Here is a 24,638-nt window from a genome sequence, read left to right as displayed (position 1 = left end):
CATCTTGCCAAAAAACAGTTTGGATTGTTTTGAGTTAAATCAGCCATATATGAGCACTAACAGTATCTGAGATGTGGTTTGGTAGAGAAAAGTGGGGAGGACATTCAAAGTGGGAACAGATGATGATATTTGCTAGGGACACAGTAAATATTCCAGATTAATTTATTTGATGTCGGAAGTATGAAATTCAAGATATAGAGCCCTTAGCAATCAGATAAAGTTTGTGGAAGATCAATAGCTTCATCTATACAAGACAATAAAGAATACCTGACATAGAGAATTAAAAGGTCCTGCAAATTTTGTGTCTCCACTACTCTTGAAGCTCTAGTCTAAATGGTCTTGTTTTTTTCTCTCTTACTCCAAAATGAAGTATTGAATTTTTAAAACAAGTGATAATCACATTTGTTGATTTTTATTATTATATTAGTTATCATCTTGTTTTAAACTTACAAAATCTTGGCCAGGTTTAATCCTTCTAAATAATGTTTTTAAAGTACTATACTGTATTGTTCACTTGCTGTCATACTTGCTTTTTGCTAGAAATTCAGGTGTTTGTTTTTCTTTAATTTTCTGAGAATTACTTCTTTGTGCATTGATGCATAAATCCTGAAGAGTAAGAAGTAGCTGTAAATAAAGATGGTAACAATTCTAATATTTTCCTAAGTTAATCTTTAGAAATGTAGCTGGATTTTGTTGATAACTCATCTGTTCTTATTTCTCACATGGCATTATAATATGCCATTTGTGGCATTAGTTGCTTCCCTAGAAAAAATCTAAATCCTTTATAATGAACAAATATTTCAGTCAAGGAAGGAAATATATGCTTACATATATCCAGTTTTCAAGTAAATGCCTTTAAAAGAATGTAGGGAGAGGGAAAACAGGGCAAAAGAAGACTTATTTTTATTAACTGTTTTCCAAAGCTCTCAGTTTAAAGTTGGCAGCTTTCAAAATGCCAACTGTGGCTATTGCATTATTCTAAAATAAGCATTCACAGTCCTGCTTGAAGGAATTAAATCTGGTGGTAAAAGTAATAGATTCAGGAAAACCCATAACCCCTATTTAGCACACTCCGTTCTCTTACTTGAATGTATTACTACAAAGTACATTGGTAATTTACTAATTAGTTGTTCATTAACAGTTAATGATGTTGAGATTATAAAAAATTCAGTAAGGGTGTACTTGTTTGACTTTGTGAGCGTGGCAACTTATGATAAGATATGGAATCCACCATAAGACTCCAGCAGTCATTTCTATGGCTGAAATTTATAATCAAACAATTTATATAGAATGGAAATACATCTTGTTTATAACTAGGATGTTCATTTAAGTGACTGTTCCACAGCTAGAGCAATGTCGCCTTATATAGTGCCCTCAATCTAGTTTACCAACAGAAAGAGCCACTTGTCAAACTGAAGTACGCTTTAGTTTGTGTACCATCTTCAAACTGTGTCAGTTTTAATGGCCTCTCCTCCAAAACTCAGCTCTTCATCCTATTTGTTCATCATTACCATTGACCTAATACAACACAGAGATGTGTATCAGATTTGCAGGTGCCTCGAAATTGGAAGGGACAATTAATACCATAAATAAGTGATTCTCAACACTAGCTACATACTGATTTAGCTGCAGACTTTCAAAATCAACCTAGACAACACTGTTATATTCATGGACTAATTTTATATGCTGTCTGAGATTTGTTTAAAATGCTCCGGGAGGGACAAATGAAAGAAGATTGACAAAATGTTGATAATCACTGATGCTAGATGATGGATACGTGACTATTTCAATGTATTCTCTCAAATTTTTTATGTTTGGACATTTTTACAATACAAAGTTAAGGGGAAAATAGGATGTTCAGTCCCTAATCCAGAACAATTAAATCAGAATCTCTGGGGATGGAACTTGGATAGTTTCAAAAACTCCTCCAAATGATTCATATTTGTAGTTTGTGTTGAGAATCATCATCATGGAAGATAAAATAAAGATTCAGAAAGATCTGGACAAGCCAGCCTGCTCATTTGAAATCAGTGAGATAAAGTTTTTTTTTATTTATTAATTAAAAAACTAACAACAAACAAAAATATTAACATATTCCATTCTACATATATAATCAGTAATTCTTAATATCATCACATAGTTGCATATTCATCATTTCTTAGAACATTTGCATCGATTAAGAAAAAGAAATAAAAAGACAACAGGAAAAGAAATAAAACGATAACAGAGAAAAAAATGATTATACATACCATACCCCTTATCCCTCGCTTTCATTTGTCACTAGCATTTCAAACTAAATTTATTTTAACATTTGTTCCCCCTATTATTTATTTTTATTCCATATGTTCTCCTCGTCTGTTGATATGGTAGATAAAAGGAGCATCAGACACAAGGTTTTCACAATCACACAGTCGCATCGTGAAAGCTATATCATTGTTCAATCATCATCAAGAAACATGGCTACTGGAACACAGCTCTCATTTTCAGGCAGTTCCCTCCAGCCTCTCCACTACATCTTGAACAACAAGGTGATATCTAATGCGTAAGAATAACTTCCAGGATAACCTCTCGACTCTGTTTGGAATCTCTCAGCCATTAACACTTAGAATCATTTCACTTTTCCCCCTTTTGGTCGAGAAGGTTCTCTCAATCCCTTGATGTTAATTCTCAGCTCATTCCAGGATCTCTGTCCCGTGTTGCCAGGAAGGTCCACACCCCTGGGAGTCATGTCCCACAGAGAGGGGGAGGGTGGTGAGACTGCTCATCGTGTTGGCTGGAGAGAGAGGCCACAGCTGAGCAACAAAAGAGGCTCTCTTGGGGGTGACTCTTAGGCCTAAATTTTAAGTAAACATGATCTATCCTTTGTGGGGTGAAGTTTCATATGAACAAACCCCAAGACTGGGGGCTCAGCCTATAGCTTTGGTTGTCCACACTGCTTGTGAGAATATCAAGAATTCAACTTGGGGAGGTTGAATTTTCCCCCGTTTTCACCATTTCCCAAAGGGGACTTTGCAAATAGTTTTCCACGCACTGATCAAATCACTCTGGGAATCATCGGGGTATCACTCTGGACAAACCACCAAAATCTCATGTCCTACCCCAGGTTCCATGTACTTATGTTGTTCAATCAAGCTATCTGCATAAGTTATATTAGGAAATGCACTCGTCAAAATATAAATTTTGTACCAAATAAACATTTTTTGCTTTAGTCTCACACATAAGTTGAAATTTTAAAATATTAATTACCATCTATTTTCAGCACCCTGCAGTAATGACATTCCTTTGTTCTTCCTCATGCAAAAACATTTTTTAAATTTGTACATTTAGTCACTGTCATTATACACTCTAGGCAATCCTAGATTATACCGTCTCAGTCTTTGTCGTCTATCTTTCTTTCTGATATCATTTGTGCCCCCTGCCCTCCTCCCTCTATCATTCTCACATTCAGCTTCATTCAGTGTTTTAACATAATTGTATTACAGTTAGGTAGGATTGTACTGTCCATTTCTGGGTTCTTACATTCAGTCCTGTTGCACAATCTGTATCCCTTCAGCTCCAATTACCCAATATCTTACCCTATTTCTATCTCCTTATGGTCTCTGTTACCAACGAAATTCTCCAAGTTTATTCAGTAATGTCAGTCATATCAGTGAGACCATACAGTATTTGTCCTTTTGTTTCTGGCTAATCTCACTCAGCATAATGTCCTTAAGGTCCATCCATGTTGTTACATACTTCATAACTGTATTCTGTCTTACAGCTGCCTAATATTCCATCGTATGTATATACCACAGTTTGTTTAGCCAACTGTCTGTTGATGGACATTTTGGCTGTTTCCATCTCTTGGTAATTGTAAATAATGCTGCTATAAACATTGGTGTGCAAATGTCCATTTATGTCCTTGTCCTCATGTCCTTTGAGTAGACATAGCATATAGATGGGTCCCGTTCCCTAATCCATTCTGCCAGTCCATGTCCCCCAATTGGGAAGCTTAATCCATCAACATCAGTGTTCTTACTGCCTGGCCTTTTTGCCTTTTGGCTTTTATATGTCCTTCTAATTTTCCTTCTTTTTACCTTTATTCAAGATCTTCCTTTCTACACTCTTCTCCACACTTCTCTCTTCTGCCTTTGTATCTGTCTCTAGTGTTCCCTTTAGTATTTCTTGCAGAGCTGGTCTCTTGGTCACGAATCCTCTCAGTGATTTTTTTGTCTGAAAATGTTCTAATTTCTCCCTCATTTTTGAAGGACAATTTTGCTGGATATAGAATTCTTAGTTGGCAGTTTTTCTCTTTTAATAATTTAAATATATCATCCCACTGTCTTCTTACCTCCATGGTTTCTATTGAGAAATCTTATTAGGCTTCCCTTGTATGTGATCGATTGCTTTTCTCTTGCTGCTTTCAAGATTCTCTCTTTCTCTTTGACCTCTGACATTCTGATTAGTAAATGTCTTGGAGTACATTTATTTGGAGCTATTCTCTTTGGGGTACACTGCACTTCTTGGATCTGAAATTTTAAGTCCTTCATAAGAGTTGGGAAATTTTCAGTGATAATTTCCTCCATTAGTTTTTCTCCTCCTTTACCCTTCTCTTCTCCTTCTGAGACACCCACAACACGTATATTCGTGTGCTTCATATTGTCCTTCAATTCCCTGAGTCCCTGCTCATATTTTTCCATTTTTTCCCTATATTTTCTTTTTCTTGCAAGATTTCAGATATTCCATTCTCCAGTTCAGAAATCCTATGTTCTGTCTCTTGAAATCTACCATTGTAGGTTTCCATTGTTTTTTTCATCTTTTCTACCGTGCCTTTCATTCCCATAAATTCTGTGATTTGTTTTTTCAGACTTTCCATTTCTTCTTTTTGTTCATTCCTTGCCTTCTTTACATCCTCCCTCAATTCATTGATTTGGTTTTTGATGAGGTTTTCCATGTCTGTTCGTATATTCTGAATTAAATGTTTCAGCTCCTGTATGTCATTTGAATTGTTGGTTTGTGCCTTTGACTGGGCCATAGCTTCAATTTTCCTAGTGTGATTTGTTATTTTTTGCTGGTGTCTAGGCATTTAATTACCTTAGTTAGTTTATTCTGGAGATTGCTTTCACCTCTTTTACCTAGGGTTTTCTTGCTGGATGAATTTGTTGTCTATCTGTTCTTTGATATTCATTTCAGCTTTATCTGGACCTCTAGCTTAAGTTTTGTTTAACAGAGGAGAATTTTTCAGTTCTTGTTTTCTTGTTTCTTGCCCTGCTTGTGTGGTGCCTTTTTCCCCCCACCCTGAGGAGGGTCTACATAGGTATTATAGACCCCAGCTGAATTTTCCCAGACCAAACTGGCCTCCTATGAGGAGGAAAGATTCACCTGCGTCGGTTTTCCCTGAGGGTGAGACCCAGCAGGTTGACAGACTTTGCTGTGAAGTCTCTGGGCTCTGTTTTTCTTATCCTGCCCAGTATGTGGTGCTTGTCTGCCTACAGGTCCCACCAGCATAAGATGATGTGGTACCTTTAACTTTGGCTGGGGGCATAGTGGAGACAGAGGAGAGGTTGTAGGCTGGTTTTAATGGCTTCAAATTACCAAGCCCGGGTGTCTGAATTCCTTGAGAGAGGGATTCCACCAGAGTCGGGCTTCACCCCTCTCCTGAGTAAGGCACAGGTTCCAGACAAGCCCTCAAAAGGGGTTTGTTTTTGCCTATGCCTGGGGCAGTTGCAACCTGAAGAGCCCTGCCGATGTATCCAAAGGTAGGTAAGCCTTTGTAAAAACACAGCCACAAAAACCTGTTTCCTTCTCTTTTTTTTTCCTTTTTCCATCAGCGCTGCCCCCTTGGTGCCAGGGCAAAAATGAGCGACCTCCACTTTGACCAGGTTCACCTGAGCTGGGGGCCTATTTTTAGTAGTCAGAATTTGTTAATTAATTCCACAATTGGTGTTTGGTTGGGCTCAGCCCCTGCTGCTTCCTTTCCCCTCTGGGAAGCAGCCATGGGGGAGGGGCGCCAGTCACCACGGCTTGGGGAACTCATGGTTCTGGGGGTCTCGCAGCCAGTCCACCTGGTCCAGACTTGGGTACGCTGTGTGTCCGGTCACTGTTGTGGCCCCAGGAGCTGTTCTGTATTGTTTCTGGTTATTTACTAGTTGTTCTCTAAATTTTTTATATTGGACGGGTCTATCACTAATATGGGGTAGGGAGATGGAACTATCTGTTGTTCTGGAGAGGCCAGGTTAAGTTTCAGGACTTATCTGGACCAGGGACCCATCTGGAGGTTGTAGGTTTATGGAAAGTTACTCTATTGCCTGAAACCCTTGTGGAATCTTATATATTGCCCTAGGTGTTCTTTTGGATTGACTGGAAAGGTCCTGGTTGGGGGTTGGCAGGTTATGATACGTAGCAAGGTCTACCTGAAGCTTGCATAATAAGAGCAAACTCTAGAGTAGCCTCTCGACTCTGTTTGAGCTCTCTCTGCCACTGATACTTTATTAATTACAGCTTCTTTTCCCCCTTTTGGTCAGGATGTAATTGTTGATCTCATGGTACCAGGGCCAGATTCATCCCTGGGAGTCATCTCCCATGTCACCAGGGAGACTTTCACCCCTGGATATCATGTCCCACGTAGGGGGGGGGGACAATGATTTCACTTGCAGAGTTGGGCTTAGAGAGACTGAGGCCACATCTGAGCAACAACAGAGGTCCTCCAGAAGTAACTCTTAGGCATGCCTATAGGTAGTCTAAGCTTTTCCGCTACCTACATAAACTTCTCAAGAGTAAGCCTCATGATTGAGGGCATGCCTATTCATTTCAGTGTCCCTAAAGTTTCACACACTATCAAGGGATTCCCTGATGGTAATGTTTAATAGTTCCATATTCTTTCTCCCATCCCTCAGGGGACTTTACGAATATTTTTTATTATCTGCTTAATATACTCTAGGATGTATCCAGGCATTATACTAATCTATATAGGATTAAGGATCTCTTTCTTATTCTGTGCTCCCTGTGTTTCAGTTGTTCAAATAAGCTATACAGATAGGTTGAATTAGATTATGTATTACAGAAAATTTCAGTTCCAGACCAACTAAACCTTCCTTCCATTGGTCTCAAAGAGTATGTGTGATTTTAAAATATAGACACTGTCTTCCTTATCCTTGTGTTCTGAATTACTTTAACCCCAACCTGTTCGGCTTCATTCTTATCTCTAAATATCAGGTTATATATATATAACAGCCTTACAAAATCCAGGAATAATAATCACTACTTCAGACTTAATTGTCTGCTCTAAAAACTTGCAATCTAGAACCCTGTTTTCTGATAAGCATTTTCTAAAGATAACCATACCATTGTTGTTCTTTTGTTTCTGGCTTATTTTGTCTCACCAAATGTCCCACATGTAGATTCACAGTGTGGCATGCCTCACGACTTTGTTCCTTTTTGTAGCAGCACAACCTTCATTCATAAGTATACACCATCGTTTGCCAATCTACTTCTCCATCATGCATCCTTCAGCCACCTGCATTCATCGGGCATCATGTAGAGGGCCTAACGTCACAGTCCATCAACATTCTCCACTTTAGATAATTTCATTGTTCTCAAGAGACAGAAAACCAATAAACACACCCTCACCAAATTGGAAATCTAAACCTCCTCCTCAACTCTTGTCCCTCCCCCCATCATTTACCGCTGCTGTTGCTGTGGTAGTGCTGATGGTTTCCTTTTGAGTGTAGCTCATAGCATGCAATAGCAGTTTCCCCCTGTACCCTGGACTTACTTAAACACTCTTTGTACAAGAATCATATCTTTTAAGTAATTCTTGAGAGAACTAATTCGTATTTCTAGTGTGAGTCAGTGGGACACGTAGGTCTATACAACCCCTTTCAATCTTGTTCATCTTCAATATGGTAGTATTACTTCTAGACCCACTAGAGAATCATCTTCACTCCTACCTGTTCCCTTACATTGCAGTTCAACCTCATTAGCTAACGGTTCACCCATTTGTAGCTTCTGTGTACACTATATTCTGTATTGTAAGCCTCTGATTATACCTTTATGCAGGTCATAGAAGTGGAATCATACAGTATCCTTTTGTCTGGCTAATTTCACTCAGCTTTATGTCCTCAAGGCTCATCCATCTTGTCATGTGCTTCAGAACGTCATTTTGTCTTACTGCTACATAATATGCTATCATATGTATATACCACATTTTGTTGATCCTCTCCTTGTTGATGGACATTTGATTTGTTTCCATCTTTTGGCAATTGTGAAGAATGCTGCTGTGCACATCAGTGTGCAAATGTCTGTTTGTGTCACTGCTTTCAGCTCTTCTGGGTATATACCAAGTAGTGCTATTGCTGGGTCATAGGGTACTTCAATATTTAGTTTCCTAAGTAACCACCAAACAGTCTTCCATAGTGCCTCCACCATTATACATTCCCACCAGCAGTACATAAGTGTCCCAGTTTCTCCACTCCTCTCCAACATGTATAGTTTCCTGTTTATTTAATAGCAGCCATTCTTATAGGTGTGAGGTGGTATCTCATTGTAGTCTCGATCTGCATTTCCCATATAGTCAATGAAAATGAGCCTCTCTTCATGTGCTTTTGAGCCATCTGTATGTGCTCTTCAGAAAAATGCCTATTCATACATTTAACCCATTTTATAATTAGGTTGTTTGTTCTTTTGTTGTTGAGTTGTATGATTTCTTTGTATGTATAGGAAATCAAACCTTTGTCTGATACGTGATTTCCAAATATCTTCTCTCATTGAGTTGGCTGCCTCTTCACCTTTTTGACAAGGTCTTTTGAGGTGCAGAAGCATTTGATTTTGAGGAGTTCCCATTTATCTATTTTTTTTTCTTTTGTTGCTTGTGCTTTGGGAGTAAATTTAGGAAGCTACCTTCTATTACAAGGTCTTAAAGATGTTTCCCTACATTTTCTTCTAGAAACTTTATAGTGCTAGTTCTTACATTTAGGTGTTTGATCCACTTTGTGTAGGGTGTAAGATAGGGATTCTCTTTCATTCTCTTGGCTATTGATATCCAGTTCTTCCATGCCCAATTATTGAAAAGACTATTTTATCCCAGTTCAGAAGATTTGGGGGCCTTGTCAAAAATCTGTTGACCATGGATTTGGTGGTCTATTTTTTTACTCTTAATTCAATTCCAGTGGTCAGTGCTTCTATCTTTGTGCCAGGACGATGGTGTTTTGACCACTGTGACTTTATAATAGGTTTTAAAGTCAGGGAGTTGAATCCTCCCACTTTGCTCTTCTTTTATAGGATGCTTTGAGCTATTTGGGTTCTCTTTCCCTTCCAAATGAATTTGGTTATTGAGATCCAGCTTCATCAAATTATGATCAGAGAACGTGCTGTGAATAATTTCAGAGTTTTTAAATTTAAAAAGCCGTGTTTTATGCCCTAGCATATGATCTATCCTGGAGAATGTTCCATGAGTGCTAGAGAAGAATGTATATCCTTGTGCTTTGGGGTTCAATGACCTATAAATGTCTGTTAGGTCTAATTCATTTATCAAGTTATTTAACTTCTCTATTTTGTTGTTGATCTTCTGTTTAGTTGTTCTGTCTTTAGAGGAGAGTGGTGTATTGTAGTCTCCTACTATTATTGTTGAAACATGTATCGCTCCCTTCAGTTTTGCAAATGTCGTGCTCATGTACTTTGGAGCTCCTTGATTGGGAGCTGTTCTAGTTTGCTAGCTGCCGGAATGCAAAACACCAGAGATGGATTGGCTTTTAATAAAAGGGGATTTATTTTGTTGGTTCTTCAGAGGAAAGGCAGCTAACTTTTCACTGAGGTTCTTTCTTACGTGGAAGGCACAAGATGGTCTCTGCTGGTCTTCTCTCCAGGCCCCTGGGTTCCAACAACTTTCCCCGGGGTGACTTCTTCCTGCATCTCCAAAGGCCTGGGCTGAGCTGCGAGTGCTGAGATGAGGAATGCCGAGCTGTTTAGCTGTGCTACGTTGCAATCTCTCATTTAAGCACCAGCCAATTAAGTCAAACGTCACTCATTGCAGCAGACACGCCTCCTAGCCGACTGCAGATGTAATTAGCAACAGATGAGGTTCACGTACCATTGGCTTATGTCCGCAGCAATAAGATTAGGTATGCTCACCTGGCCAAGTTGACAACTGAATCTAACACAGGAGCATAAACATTTATGATTATTATATCTTCTTGGTGAATTGATCCTTTAATTAGCATATAGTGTCCTTCTTTGTCTCTTGTGATGTCTTTACATTTGAAGTCTATTTTGTCCAATACTAGTATAGCTACTCCTGCTTTCTTTTGATTACTACTAGCGTGAAAAATCTTGTTGCATCCTTTCACTTTCAAACTATTTGCATCCTTGTGTGTAAGATGAGTCTCTTGTAAGCAGCAAATAGCTGGATTATGTTTCTTAATCCATTCTGCCAATCTGTATCTTTTAATTGATATGTTTAGTCCGTTAACATTCAAAATTATTACTGAAAAGATGTTTCTTGATTCCACCATCTTATCATTTTAATTGTTTTTCATATCTATTTATTCTTTTCCCTCTTTCTCTTTGTATTCTTTAAATTACCCTTAGTGGTACTCTTCAATTCTGTGTCCTCCTCCAGCTCTCCCTCTCCTGTCTTTTTCTTTCAGCCAGTAGAACTCCTTTTAGTATTTCTTGTAGGGCTGGTCTCTTGTTGACAAATTCTTTCAGGACTTTGTCTGTGAAAACTTTAATCTCTCCCTCAATTTTGAAGGATATTTTGGTTGGGTACAGAATTTTTGGCTAGAAGTCTTTCTCTTTCAGGATCTTGAATATATCATACCACTGCCTTCTCACCTCCAGGGTGCTAGTTAAGTAGTCTGAACTTAGTCTTATTTGCTTTCCCTTGTATGTAGTAGATTGTTTTTCTCTTGCCGCTTTCAGGATTTTCTGCTTCTCTTCAACATTTGACAGACTGATTAGTATGTGTCTTGGAGAAGGCCTTTTTGGATTTATTCTGGTTGGAGTTCACTTGGCTTCTTTGACTTGTGTATTTATGTCCTTTATGAAGGTTGGAAAGTTTTCCGCCATTATATCCTCAACTACTCTTCCTAGCCCTTTACTCCTCTCTTCTCCTTCTGGGACACCAAAGATTCTTATGTTTGCGTGCTTTGTTTTGTCTATCATTTCCCTGGGATCCAATTCAATTTTTTTCCATCTTTTTTTTGCCATTTGCTGTTTTCAGTCTTTGAAGTCAATTATCCTGTCCTCTATATCACTTATTCTTTCTTCTGTCTCTTCAAATCTGGTGTTGTGTGCCTCTAGTATGTTTTTTATTTGGTCAACAGAGTCTTTAATCTCTGTGATATCTGCCATTTTTCTATTTATTCTTTCAAATTCCTTTTTATGCTTTTTCTACTGTCTTCTTTTTTTTGTGTGTGTGTGTGTTTTTTTTTTATTAATTAAAAAAAGAATTAACAAAACAATTAGAAATCATTCCAATCTACATGTACAATCAGTAATTCTTAATAACATCACATAGTTGCATATTCATCATTTCTTAGTACATTTGCATCGATTTAGAAAAAGAAATAAAAAGACAACAGAATAAGAATTAAAACAATAATAGAAAGAAAAAAAACAAAACCAAAAAACCTATACCTCACATGCAGCTTCATTCAGTGTTTTAACATAATTGCATTACAATTGGGTAGTATTGTGCTGTCCATTTCTGAGTTTTTATATCCAGTCCCGTTGTACAGTCTGTATCCCTTCATCTCCAATTATCCCTTCTCTTTTTTTTTTTTTTTTAATTAACGGAAAAAAAGAAATTAACCCAACATTTAGAGATCATACCATTCTACACATGCAATCATTAATTCTTAACATCATCACATAGATGCATGATCATCATTTCTTAGTACATTTGCATTGGTTTAGAAGAACTAGCAACATAACCGAAAAAGATATAGAATGTTAATATAGAGAAGAAAATAAAAGTAATAATAGTAAAATCAAAACAAAACAAAACAAAACAAAACAAAAACCTATAGCTCAGATGTAGCTTCATTCAGTGTTTTAACATGATTACTTTACAATTAGGTATTATTGTGCTGTCCATTTTTGAGTTTTTGTATCTAGTCCTGTTGCACAGTCTGTATCCCTTCAGCTTCAATTACCCATTGTCTTACCCTGTTTCTAACTCCTGCTGAACTCTGTTACCAATGACATATTTCAAGTTTATTCTCGAATGACCGTTCACATCAGTGGGACCATACAGTATTTGTCCTTTAGTTTTTGGCTGGATTCACTCAGCATAATATTCTCTAGGTCCATCCATGTTATTACATGGTTCATAAGTTTATCTTGTCTTAAAGCTGCATAATATTCCATCGTATGTATATACCACAGTTTGTTTAGCCACTCTTCTGTTGATGGAGATTTTGGCTGTTTCCATCTCTTTGCAATTGTAAATAATGCTGCTATAAACATTGGTGTGCAAATGTCCGTTTGTGTCTTTGCCCTTAAGTCCTTTGAGTAGATACCTAGCAATGGTATTGCTGGGTCGTATGGCAATTCTATATTCAGCTTTTTGAGGAACCGCCAAACTGCCTTCCACAGTGGTTGCACCATTTGACATTCCCACCAACAGTGGATAAGTGTGCCTCTTTCACCGCATCCTCTCCAGCACTTGTCATTTTCTGTTTTGTTGATAATGGCCATTCTGGTGGGTGTGAGATGATATCTCATTGTGGTTTTGATTTGCATTTCTCTAATGGCCAGGGACATTGAGCATCTCTTCATGTGCCTCTTGGCCATCCGTATTTCCTCTTCTGAGAGGTGTCTGTTCAAGTCTTTTTCCCATTTTGTAATTGGGTTGGCTGTCTTTTTGTTGTTGAGATGAACAATCTCTTTATAAATTCTGGATACTAGACCTTTATCTGATATATCATTTCCAAATATTGTCTCCCATTGTGAAGGCTGTCTTTCTACTTTCTTGATGAAGTTCTTTGATGCACAAAAGTGTTTAATTTTGAGGAGTTCCCATTTATTTATTTCCTTCTTCAGTGCTCTTGCTTTAGGTTTAAGGTCCATAAAACCGCCTCCAGTTGTAAGATCCATAAGATATCTCCCAACATTTTCCTCTAACTGTTTTATGGTCTTAGACCTAATGTTTAGATCTTTGATCCATTTTGAGTTAACTTTTGTATAGGGTGTGAGAGATGGGTCTTCTTTCATTCTTTTGCATATGGATATCCAGTTCTCTAGGCACCATTTATTGAAGAGACTGCTCTGTCCCAGGTGAGTTGGCTTGACTGCCTTATCAAAGATCAAATGTCCATAGATGAGAGGGTCTATATCTGAGCACTCTATTCGATTCCATTGGTCGATATATCTATCTTTATGCCAATACCATGCTGTTTTGACCACTGTGGCTTCATAATATGCCTTAAAGTCAGGCAGCGCGAGACCTCCAGCTTCGTTTTTTTTCCTCAAGATGTTTTTAGCAATTCGGGGCACCCTGCCCTTCCAGATAAATTTGCTTATTGGTTTTTCTATTTCTGAAAAATAAGTTGTTGTGATTTTGATTGGTATTGCATTGAATCTGTAAATCAATTTAGGTAGGATTGACATCTTAACTATATTTAGTCTTCCAATCCATGAACACGGTATGCCCTTCCATCTATTTAGGTCTTCTGTGATTTCTTTTAGCAGTTTTTTGTAGTTTTCTTTATATAGGTTTTTTGTCTCTTTAGTTAAATTTATTCCTAGGTATTTTATTCTTTTAGTTGCAATTGTAAATGGGATTCGTTTCTTGATTTCCCCCTCCGCTTGTTCATTACTAGTGTATAGAAATGCTACAGATTTTTGAATGTTGATCTTGTAACCTGCTACTTTGCTGTACTCATTTATTAGCTCTAGTAGTTTTGTTGTGGATTTTTCCGGGTTTTCGACGTATAGTATCATATCGTCTGCAAACAGTGATAGTTTTACTTCTTCCTTTCCAATTTTGATGCCTTGTATTTCTTTTTCTTGTCTAATTGCTCTGGCTAGAACCTCCAACACAATGTTGAATAATAGTGGTGATAGTGGACATCCTTGTCTTGTTCCTGATCTTAGGGGGAAAGTTTTCAATTTTTCCCCATTGAGGATGATATTAGCTGTGGGTTTTTCATATATTCCCTCTATCATTTTAAGGAAGTTCCCTTGTATTCCTATCTTTTGAAGTGTTTTCAACAGGAAAGGATGTTGAATCTTGTCGAATGCCTTCTCTGCATCAATTGAGATGATCATGTGATTTTTCTGCTTTGATTTGTTGATATGGTGTATTACATTAATTGATTTTCTTATGTTGAACCATCCTTGCATACCTGGGATGAATCCTACTTGGTCATGATGTATAATTCTTTTAATGTGTTGTTGGATACGATTTGCTAGAATTTTATTGAGTATTTTTGCATCTGTATTCATTAGAGAGATTGGTCTGTAGTTTTCTTTTTTTGTAATATCTTTGCCTGGTTTTGGTATGAGGGTGATGTTGGCTTCATAGAATGAATTAGGTAGTTTTCCCTCCACTTCGATTTTTTTGAAGAGTTTGAAGAGAATTGGTACTAATTCTTTCTGGAACGTTTGGTAGAATTCACATGTGAAGCCATCTGGTCCTGGACTTTTCTTTTTAGGAAGCTTTTGAATGACTAATTCAATTTCTTTACTTGTGATTGGTTTGTTGAGGTCATCTATGTCTTCTTGAGTCAAAGTTGGTTGTTCATGTCTTTCCAGGAACCCGTCCATTTCCTCTAAATTGTTGTATTTATTAGCGTAAAGTTGTTCATAGTATCCTGTTATTACCTCCTTTATTTCTGTGAGGTCAGTAGTTATGTCTCCTCTTCCATTTCTGATCTTATTTATTTGCATCCTCTCTCTTCTTCTTTTTGTCAATCTTGCTAAGGGCCCATCAATCTTATTGATTTTCTCATAGAACCAACTTCTGGCCTTATTGCTTTTCTCTATTGTTTTCATGTTTTCAATTTCATTTATTTGTGCTCTAATCTTTGTTATTTCTTTCCTTTTGCTTGCTTTGGGGTTAGCTTGCTGTTCTTTCTCCAGTTCTTCCAAATGGATAGTTAATTCCTGAATTTTTGCCTTTTCTTCTTTTCTGATATAGGCATTTAGAGCAATAAATTTCCCTCTTAGCACTGCCTTTGCTGCGTCCCATAAGTTTTGATATGTTGTGTTTTCATTTTCATTCGCCTCGAGGTATTTGCTAATTTCTCTTGCAATTTCTTCTTTGACCCAGTCGTTGTTTAGGAGTGTGTTGTTGAGCCTCCACGTATTTGTGAATTTTCTGGCACTCTGCCTATTATTGATTTCCAACATCATTCCTTTATGGTCCGAGAAAGTGTTGTGTAAGATTTCAATCTTTTTAAATTTGTTAAGACTTGCTTTGTGACCCAGCATATGGTCTATCTTTGAGAATGATCCATGAGCACTTGAGAAAAAGGTGTATCCTGCTGTTGTGGGATGTAATGTCCTATAAATGTCTATTAAGTCTAGTTCATTTATAGTAATATTCAGATTCTCTATTTCTTTGTTGATCCTCTGTCTAGATGTTCTGTCCCTTGATGAGAGTGGTGAGTTGAAGTCTCCAACTATTATGGTATATGAGTCTATTTCCCTTTTCAGTGTTTGCAGTATATTCCTCACGTATTTTGGGGCATTCTGATTTGGTGCGTAAATATTTATGATTGTTATGTCTTCTTGTTTAATTGTTCCTTTTATTAGTATATAGTGTCCTTCTTTGTCTCTTTTAACTGTTTTACATTTGAAGTCTAATTTGTTGGATATTAGTATAGCCACTGCTGCTCTTTTCTGGTTGTTATTTGCATGAAATATCTTTTCCCAACCTTTCACTTTCAACCTATGTTTATCTTTGGGTCTAAGATGTGTTTCCTGTAGACAGCATATAGAAGGATCCTGTTTTTTAATCCATTCTGCCAATCTATGTCTTTTGATTGGGGAATTCAGTCCATTGACATTTAGTGTTATTACTGTTTGGATAATATTTTCCTCTAACATTTTGCCTTTTGTATTATATATATCATATCTGATTTTCCTTCTTTCTACACTCTTTTCCATATCTCTCTCTTCTGTCTTTTTGTATCTGACTCTAGTGCTCCCTTTAGTATTTCTTGCAGAGCTGGTCTCTTGGTCACAAATTCTTTCAGTGACTTTTTGTCTGAGAATGTTTTAATTTCTCCCTCATTTTTGAAGGATAATTTTGCTGGATATAGGAGTCTTGGTTGGCAGTTTTTCTCTTTTAGTATTTTAAATATATCATCCCACTGTCTTCTAGCTTCCATGGTTTCTGCTGAGAAATCTACACAAAGTCTTATTGGGTTTCCCTTGTATGTAATGGATTGTTTTTCTCTTGCTGCTTTCAAGATCTTCTCTTTCTCTTTGACCTCTGACATTCTGACTAGTAAGTGTCTTGGAGAACGCCTATTTGGGTCTAATCTCTTTGGGGTGCGCTGCACTTCTTGGATCTGTAATTTTAGGTCTTTCATAAGAGTTGGGAAATTTTCAGTGATAATTTCTTCCATTAGTTTTTCTCCTCCTTTTCCCTTCTCTTCTCCTTCTGGGACACCCACAACACGTATATTTGTGCGGTTCATATTGTCCTTGAGTTCCCTGATACCCTGTTCAAATTTTTCCATTCTTTTCCCTATAGTTTCTGTTTCTTTTTGGAATTCAGATGTTCCATCCTCCAAATCACTAATTCTATCTTCTGTCTCTTTAAATCTATCATTGTAGCTATCCATTATTTTTTCTATGTTTGCTACTTTATCCTTCACTTCCATAAGTTCTGCGATTTGTTTTTTCAGTTTTTCTATTTCTTCTTTATGTTCAGCCCATGTCCTCTTCATGTCCTCCCTCAATTTATCGATTTCATTTTTGAAGAGGTTTTCCATTTCTGTTCGTATATTCAGCATTAGTTGTCTCAGCTCTTGTGTCTCATTTGAGCTATTGGTTTGTTCCTTTGACTGAGCCATATTCTCAATCTTTTGAGCATGGACAGTTATCTTCTGCTGCTGGCGTCTGGGCATTTATTCAGATTTCTCTTGGTGTTGGACCCAGCAAGGTTGTAATATTTTTCTGTGAAATCTCTGGGTTCTGTTTTTCTTATCCTGCCCAGTAAGTGGCGCTCGTGGCACACGTTTGTCTGCGGGTCCCACCAGTAAAAGGTGCTGTGGGACCTTAAACTTTGGAAAACTCTCGCCGTCCTGGGGGTTCGCTAGCCGAAGCGGCTTGAGCCGGCCCGGGGTCCGAACGCAGGGAGGGTTGCTGGTCGCCACAGCCAGGGAAAGAGCCCGTCCGAATTTCCTAGTCGGCCCTGGGCAACAAGCGTGGCGGGAGGGCGCCAGCGGCAGCGGCCCGCCCGAGAGAGTGCACGTTCCCCGGGAGTCACGGGGTCACCGTTCTCCGCGGCCTGGGGGTTTCCAATCCAATTCTCTCAGTTGGTCCGGGGGCTGCGCGTGGTGTGGGCGCCAGTCGCCTTGGTTTCAGGGGACCACCTCTCCAATTCTCCCAGCCGGCCCGGGAAGGGGGAAGGGAGTAACTCCGGCCGCTTGCCACCCCGCCCGGTAAGGCCCGCGCGCCTCGACGATCTCACCCGAGCTGCTTCTCTCAGCCAGCCAGCCGTTCCAGGATGGGGTACGCTGTCTTTTTTATCTCTGTTGTGGCTTTGGGCGCTTTCTGTATCGTTTCTACTCCCCTAGTAGGTGTCCTGGAGAAGAAACTAAGATCCGCGCGTCTTACTAAGCCACCATCTTCCAGGAAGTCTCTCTACTGTCTTCTTGATCTCCTTTGTCTCATTTGCTATCCCACTTATTTTTTTGTTTTTTTATTTTTTTAAACATAGCAACATACAAACACCAACATTATTACCATGTGATTATTTCATTCTTGATATATAATCAATAACTCACAATATCATCACATAGTTGTATATTCATCACCATGATCATTTGTTAGAACATTTGCATCAATTCCAAAAAAGAAATAAAAAAAAAGGAAAAAATCTCCTACATACCATACCCCTTTACCCCTCTCTCTCATTGACATATATTATTTCCATCCACCCAATATATTTTAGCCTTGGTTTCTCTTATTTTTTTTCTATACACCTTACCACTCCCTTTCATTGTTCACTAGCATTTCAATCTACTAAATTTATTTTAGCATTTGTTCCCTCTATCATTTATTTATTTTTAATCCATACGTTTTACTCATATGACACAAGTTTTTCACAATCGCCCAGTCATATTGTGAAAGCTATATCACTGTACAGTCATCTTCAAGAAACATGGATGGTGGAACACAGTTCTCATTTTCAGGCACTTCCTCTAGCCTCTCCAATACACCTTAACTAAAAAGGTGATATCTATATAATATGTAAGAATAACCTCCAGGATAACCTCTTGATTCTGTTTCAAATCTCTCAGCCGTTGACACTTTATTTTGTCTCATTTCTCTCTCCCCCTTTTGATTGAGAAGGTTTTCTCAGTCACTTGATAATGAGTCCCAGCTCATTCTAGGATTTCTGTCCCTCATTTCCAGGAAGTTTTACACCCCTGTGAGTCATGTACCACATAGAGAAGGGGTGAGGGAGTGAGTTTGCTTGTTATTTTGGCTGAGAGAGAGAGAGAGAGAGAGAGAGGCCACATCTGAGCAACAAAGGAGGTTCTCTGGGGGTGACTCTTAGGCCTAAAGGATAGGCTTAACCTATCCTTTGTGGGGATAAGTTTCATATGAACAAACCCCAAGATTGAGGGCTCAGCCTATTGCTTTGGTTGTCCCCACTGCTTATGAAAATATCAGGAATTCTCCACATGGGGAAGTTGAATTTTCCCCCCTTCTTGCCATTCCCCCAAGGGGGCTTTGCAAATACTTTTTAATTCTCTGTTCAAATCATTCTGTATCCCATTTATTAAGTAGAGTTGTATGAACATCTTTGATTAGTTGTTCCAACATCTGTGTCTTCTCTGGTGTTTTATTTGGTCATTAGGAAGGGCTATATCTGTCTGCATTGTGATATACTTAGTGATTTGCCATCTTCATGACATGTAAATATCTTGATTGATTTACTTTGGGAGTTGATTTCTTTCAGTAGTCTAAGGCCTTGTGTTTGTGTGATGGTTGTAGAGCAGGGAGCAGGGTATGGGGTGGAGCCACTCAGTACAGTCATTTGTTTCAGGGTAGGTACAGGTGCAAGTTGGGGACATTAGGCTGATGCTTGTGATCATGGGCACCCAGGGGCCAGGGAGGATGTATCTGTGCAGGTGCAGTAGCCTAGGTGACGTAACCCTGGTGTGCCCAGGTCTAAGGCACAGGGCCCTTTGTGTGCATGTGTAGAGCTGTGGCAACAGGTATGCGTTATGCCATCATGGACTGGGGGCAGATGTGACCCACCTGCGCAGGTCAGCACTTACTCAGAGCTGTGGCTGAGGGCCGAGCACATGCACGGTTCTAGGACTGCTGTAAAGTGCTGTTTCCTGAGCTGAATGACGTGATTGCAGGCCTGTGTGCATGCTTGGACCTAGGAGTGCTGTAAACTGATGCGCAGAGCTCAGGGGGGTGGGGCGGGTTGAGGCTGTGCGACACTATGGACAGGGAACAGGGGTACCCTAGGTATAGAGGTTAGTGCCCACAGCCTTTATGCGTTTGCAATAGCCTGCAGAGAACAGGGATGGGGAGGTACTACTTGGGAGGATTGCAGGAGAGGTGGGGTGGGCTGCACTTGGGGTAAGGCTGTGGGTTGGGTACGTTCACTGGGAGCTGGTGGGGTGGGGGCACCTAGAGCTCAGGGAAATGGGAGTATGTGATAGGGTTCAGGTGTGTGGGGTATGGGGTAAGTTACCGTTCATGGGGCTGTGCTGATAAGGGTAGCACACCCAAGGACCTTGGCCTGGCTTACTTCCTAGTCCTGTGCTCCTGTCTGTGCATTTTTGGGGGCTCTGTGCCTCCGTGCCACGCCCCAGCTTTTTGCCTCTCAGTTCCTTGGCCTCTGCAACCAGGGTTGCCCCATGTGGTGCAGAAGATTCTCCCAGGTCGGCTGCACTCCCGAATCGCAGCTTAAGTCACTCTCCTGTCCCTTCTCTAGCTTTTCCATGGAGCAGGGCTAATCTCGAGCTACTCTATTTGGCCATCTTCCCAGAAGTCAGTGTAGGTCTATTTTAAAACAGGAGAAAAGTAGTAAGGGGAAACAGGATAGCTATAATTAAAATATTTGAAGATTTGTCACAGAGAATAGAGTACATGTTTTGTATTGCCACAAAGCTGAAGGAAGTGGTATTTTATTTATCCCAAGAAAGACCTTCCCTTTTCATTTATTTTCTTAGTGCATAAGAAATGCTTTGTTTTTCTGTTATAAAAGTAAAAAATATGTTCATTGTAAAAGTTTCAGAACATATATATAGGAGAAGAAAACAATGACCACTTATCATCCCACTGACCAGAGATAACCCCTATAACCATATCTAATTTGTGGAGGCAAGTGCAAAATGAAAATGTATGGCCACTTGTTCAGAATTTCAAGACAGCGGCAGCAGAGCGTTAACATAAGCATAGGGACATTCTGAGCACAGGGCTCTGTGCACAGGTCAGTAAGCCCATGAAGCCGGCCCTGGGTGCAAGATTTGGATAAAATCTTCCATAATTAGAAAGGAATTTTTAATAAATGGAAGTCCCACCAATGCTTTTTGGTGGGAGTTCCCTCTGAGCTGCCTTGTGAGAAATAATTCTCTGGAGTTATCCAAGGTAAAACTAGATTTTCTTCCAGGGATACTGTAAAGGAGATAAATGTGCTAGAAAGGTGGGACTACATTACCTGTTAGGCTCTTTTTCAGCTCTAAAATTGATGATCCTCTCTTCCTATCCAGCCAAAAAGAATTGGTTCTGTGAACAGTAATCATTTGTAAACTTTCTAGTTTTTATGGTAGAACCTTGCATTTTTTTTACCTTGCTATGTCATTAATGAAAAATATTGCACATTATGGTGGTGAATTTCCTTAAGAAGTTAGCTGTGACTCATATGGCAGGATGCTGTACACCTTTACCAAGGTCTAGAACGTTGATCCCTTACTCAATTATAGTCATTCAAAGGACTTTTTTAATTTCTTGATATTTTTCCGTTTCTTGTTCTGCCATGCAGCCGATGGTATCTTTTCTCTTCCCAATTTAGGGTAGCTATATAATTTCCATGTATAAGCTGATTCATGACCTTGGATATTCAGACTCTGTGTATATGGAAAGGCAACCTAAAGTCATCTGCTTGTATTCTTCTTGTACTTTTAGAACCTAAATCCTGAATGACTTGCAGGGACTTGATGATTACAGCTTAATGAGCTGCAGGAATTCCCTAAGTGACTGGAAAGGTATTCTATCACTAGCTCCCAAATTATTTGTTGCATAGTTTTTGGGTTTTTTTTTTCTTCAATGATTTTTTTTATTGTGATATAATCATCCAAAGCATACAATCAGTGGTTCACAGTATCATCATAAAGCAGTGCATTCATCATTGCAGTTGATTTTTTAACATTTTCCTTACTCCAAAAACAATAAGAATAAAAATTAAAAGTAAAAAAAAAACTCAGAACACCCCATACCCCCCACCCCTATTGTTTATTTATTATTTGTCTTTTTTACTTACTCATCTGTGCATACTGGGTGAAGGGAGTGTCAGTCACAAGGTTTTCACATTCACATTCATACCTTAAAAGCGCTATAGTTATTCAGTCATCTTCAAGAATCAAGGCTGTTGGATTACAGTTCAACAATTTCAGGTATTTCCCTCTAGCTACTTCAATATGCCAAAAACTGAAAAGGGTATCCATATACTGTATAAGAATAACCTCCAGAAAAAGCTCTCAACTCTTTGAAATCTCTCAGCCACTGAAACTTTATTTTGTTTCATTTCTCTTCCCCCTTTTGGTTGAGAAGTCTTTCTCACTTCCACTATGCCAGGGCCGGGCTCATCCCAGGGAGTCATGTCCCACGTTGCCAGGGAGATTTATACCCCTGGGAGTCATGTCTCAGGGGAAAGGGCAGTGAGTTTACCTGCCAAGAGAAAGGCCACATCTGAGCAACAAGCAACTATGCAACAAAAAATTTGGAATCTATTTACAAAATACGTTTCCAGTCACTTAGGGAACTCCTGCAGCTTGTTAAGCTGTAATCATCAAGTCCCTGAAAGTCATTCAGGGGTGACTTCTCTGGGGGATGTCTCTTAGGCATAATCATAAGTAGGTTTAGCTTCTCAATTGCAGGAATATTTCCAAAGGGAAATGCATAGTTTTATATTAATTGCTTGATTTAATGCACTTAAAAAGTCAGAGCAGTTTCTTTTCTGCATAGTGTAAGATACCTATAAGCTTGCACAAATTTCTGCTGCCGAAAATGATCTTGCTGGTGATTTTGACCACTTTTTTCCCAGACTAAAACCCTTCTCGCAGACAACTAATTGGTATTACACTGCTTAAGAATATCTGTAGCCTCTCGTTTTCCTCTCTGCTTTCTCATACATCCACATCCCACTGTTATATTTTAGCTGAGCCAAACTTTTCTTTACCCTTTGTTCTTCCATTTTTCTATTACTACATTTTCTAATGTAAATAAATAAGAAAATAGAATTTGAGCTAATTTTATTTACAAAGTGGTAAACGTGAAATAAGTGGTTTCTTTTTGAAATTCTGTTTTAGAATTTAAATTCTTGGAAGGCAACAATTGTCATATAACTTAACATTTGAAATGGTCCTGTGTTTAATAATTGCTTTTATTTGAAGTTATAATTCCTTAACTTTAACAATAAGGTCAAGTTATATGTATATATGTATATGTAAATATACCTCCCATTTTCCATTCTTTATCCTTGACCTCTTAGCCAAGTCTTCAATTTCTCATAGTCGCTACATTATGCTGAACATGATTATTAGTATTACTTTTCCTTTTGTCCTCAAACCCTCCAGTAATTCCCTCATTTTTCGTTGAGGCATAATTATTTCCTCTGCCCTCTCCGTTTCCATTCTCTCTTCCTACCTCATAATATTTGTCTGGGTTTTTGAATTTCTAATTCCTAAACAAAATCTTCAATTCATATCCTAACTTTTTTCATATCAGATAGCTTCTTTCTAAGGAATAATCTGCACATGTTGGTCTTCCAAAATATTCTTTCTTGATACTTTAACCCCCACCATCAAAATCCTGTGTCAGATTGCTAATTGATATTTTGCTGTATTTGTGACCCTTCCTTTTACTTTTTATCTATTCCTACATCCACTTTCCTATGCTTAACTTTCAGCTAAGCCAACTTTTTATTTATCTCTTTGTACTATCACCTACTCTTCTAATTTTTCTCCCTCTGTGCATGTAATAACTTCCTCACATCTGCCAAGCTACCTATATTCTTATTCAAAGCTTGCTTGATATTTTAACTCCCTTTAAGTGGATAAAGATAGGAAAAGAGCCAAAAGTCTGCTTTAAATTGATTTGTCTTTTCTGAAATCGCTGTATGCTAAATTAAAGAGAAATGCCTCATAAAGCAAAACCAGCATTCAAGAAATCAAGTTCCCAGCAAAGGAGGGTAGATTTATGTATTTCGGCCATCCCATTGATAGAGTTGTCAACAAATTAAACTCCTATTGTGCCCAGCATTGTGCTTAAAAGTTAAGGATATAAACCCAGAGATAAGAGACATGGTTATTGTCTTTACAGAACTCTAGATGAAGAGACCAAATTAATATACATGAAGCACTTAGAAAGCAATTGTAATGATTGGTATAATAGTCAATGCTAGGTTTATAGTATAGACTTTAAATTCTATCAGATGTGAGAACAAAAGAAAACATTGCTTGGGGTTGCCATTGAGGATTTCAGGGAAGAAGTAGGTCTTGAAGAAAACATAGAATTTGCAAACATAGAATTTGCATAGAATTTGCAAAGACTTGGGTCAGCCTTTTTTTTTAGGTAGAGAAAGAGAATTGCTTATCAAAGATGCTAAGGCAGAAATTAGCTGGTTATTTAAGGAAACAGCAGGCTTTGTTCTAGGGAGTAATAGGAAATATAATCAGGTAAAGTGGAAATAATTGATCAGGAGCCTTGAATTCTAAATTGAGGAATTAAGAACTCATTGTTAAAGAAAAATCCCTTTATCTAAGCCTTGTAGTTAATCAAGGTTTTATCTTGTTTGAACACCTATTTTTTCTGATATAATAACATTCGCTGACATTTATTAAATGTTTATTACATGCTACAGATTGTTCTAAGTGCTTTACATATAATCAAAATTTATATACTATTTACAATAACTTTCTGTGGCAGGTTCTGTTATAATCCACTTATTTTCCAAATGAGGACACACACAAAGTATATGTAATTTAACTAAACTTAAATTGGCACCTCAAGTAAGTGACAGAGTCAGGAATCAAACCCTGACATTCTCTGGCATCAGAGTCCACATTCTTATCTGCTGTAGACATAAACTTATGAAACAAGTATATAATTGCTGCAAATATATTGTGAGATTTGGACAATTGAACCTGACTTATTTTTACTGAAAGAATTTTCTCAGTAAATTTCTCACTACTCATACAGGCATTCTCTAATCTCTTCATTCATAATATCTTTTTTCT

At 38.3% G+C, this 24,638-nt stretch overlaps 1 protein-coding gene across 1 annotated transcript in view; it reads left to right on the top strand.

Annotated features, from left to right (window-relative positions):
• The window catches only part of TBC1D8B (TBC1 domain family member 8B), a 93,956-nt gene that overhangs the window by 7,366 nt on the left and 61,952 nt on the right, over positions 1-24,638 (top strand). The window lies entirely within an intron of this gene.

Source organism: Tamandua tetradactyla, chromosome X, assembly GCF_023851605.1.
Source record: "Tamandua tetradactyla isolate mTamTet1 chromosome X, mTamTet1.pri, whole genome shotgun sequence".
NCBI lineage: Eukaryota > Metazoa > Chordata > Mammalia > Pilosa > Myrmecophagidae > Tamandua > Tamandua tetradactyla.
Note: the sequence above shows the minus strand (reverse complement) of the source record. Positions and strands in the feature narration are given on the sequence as shown.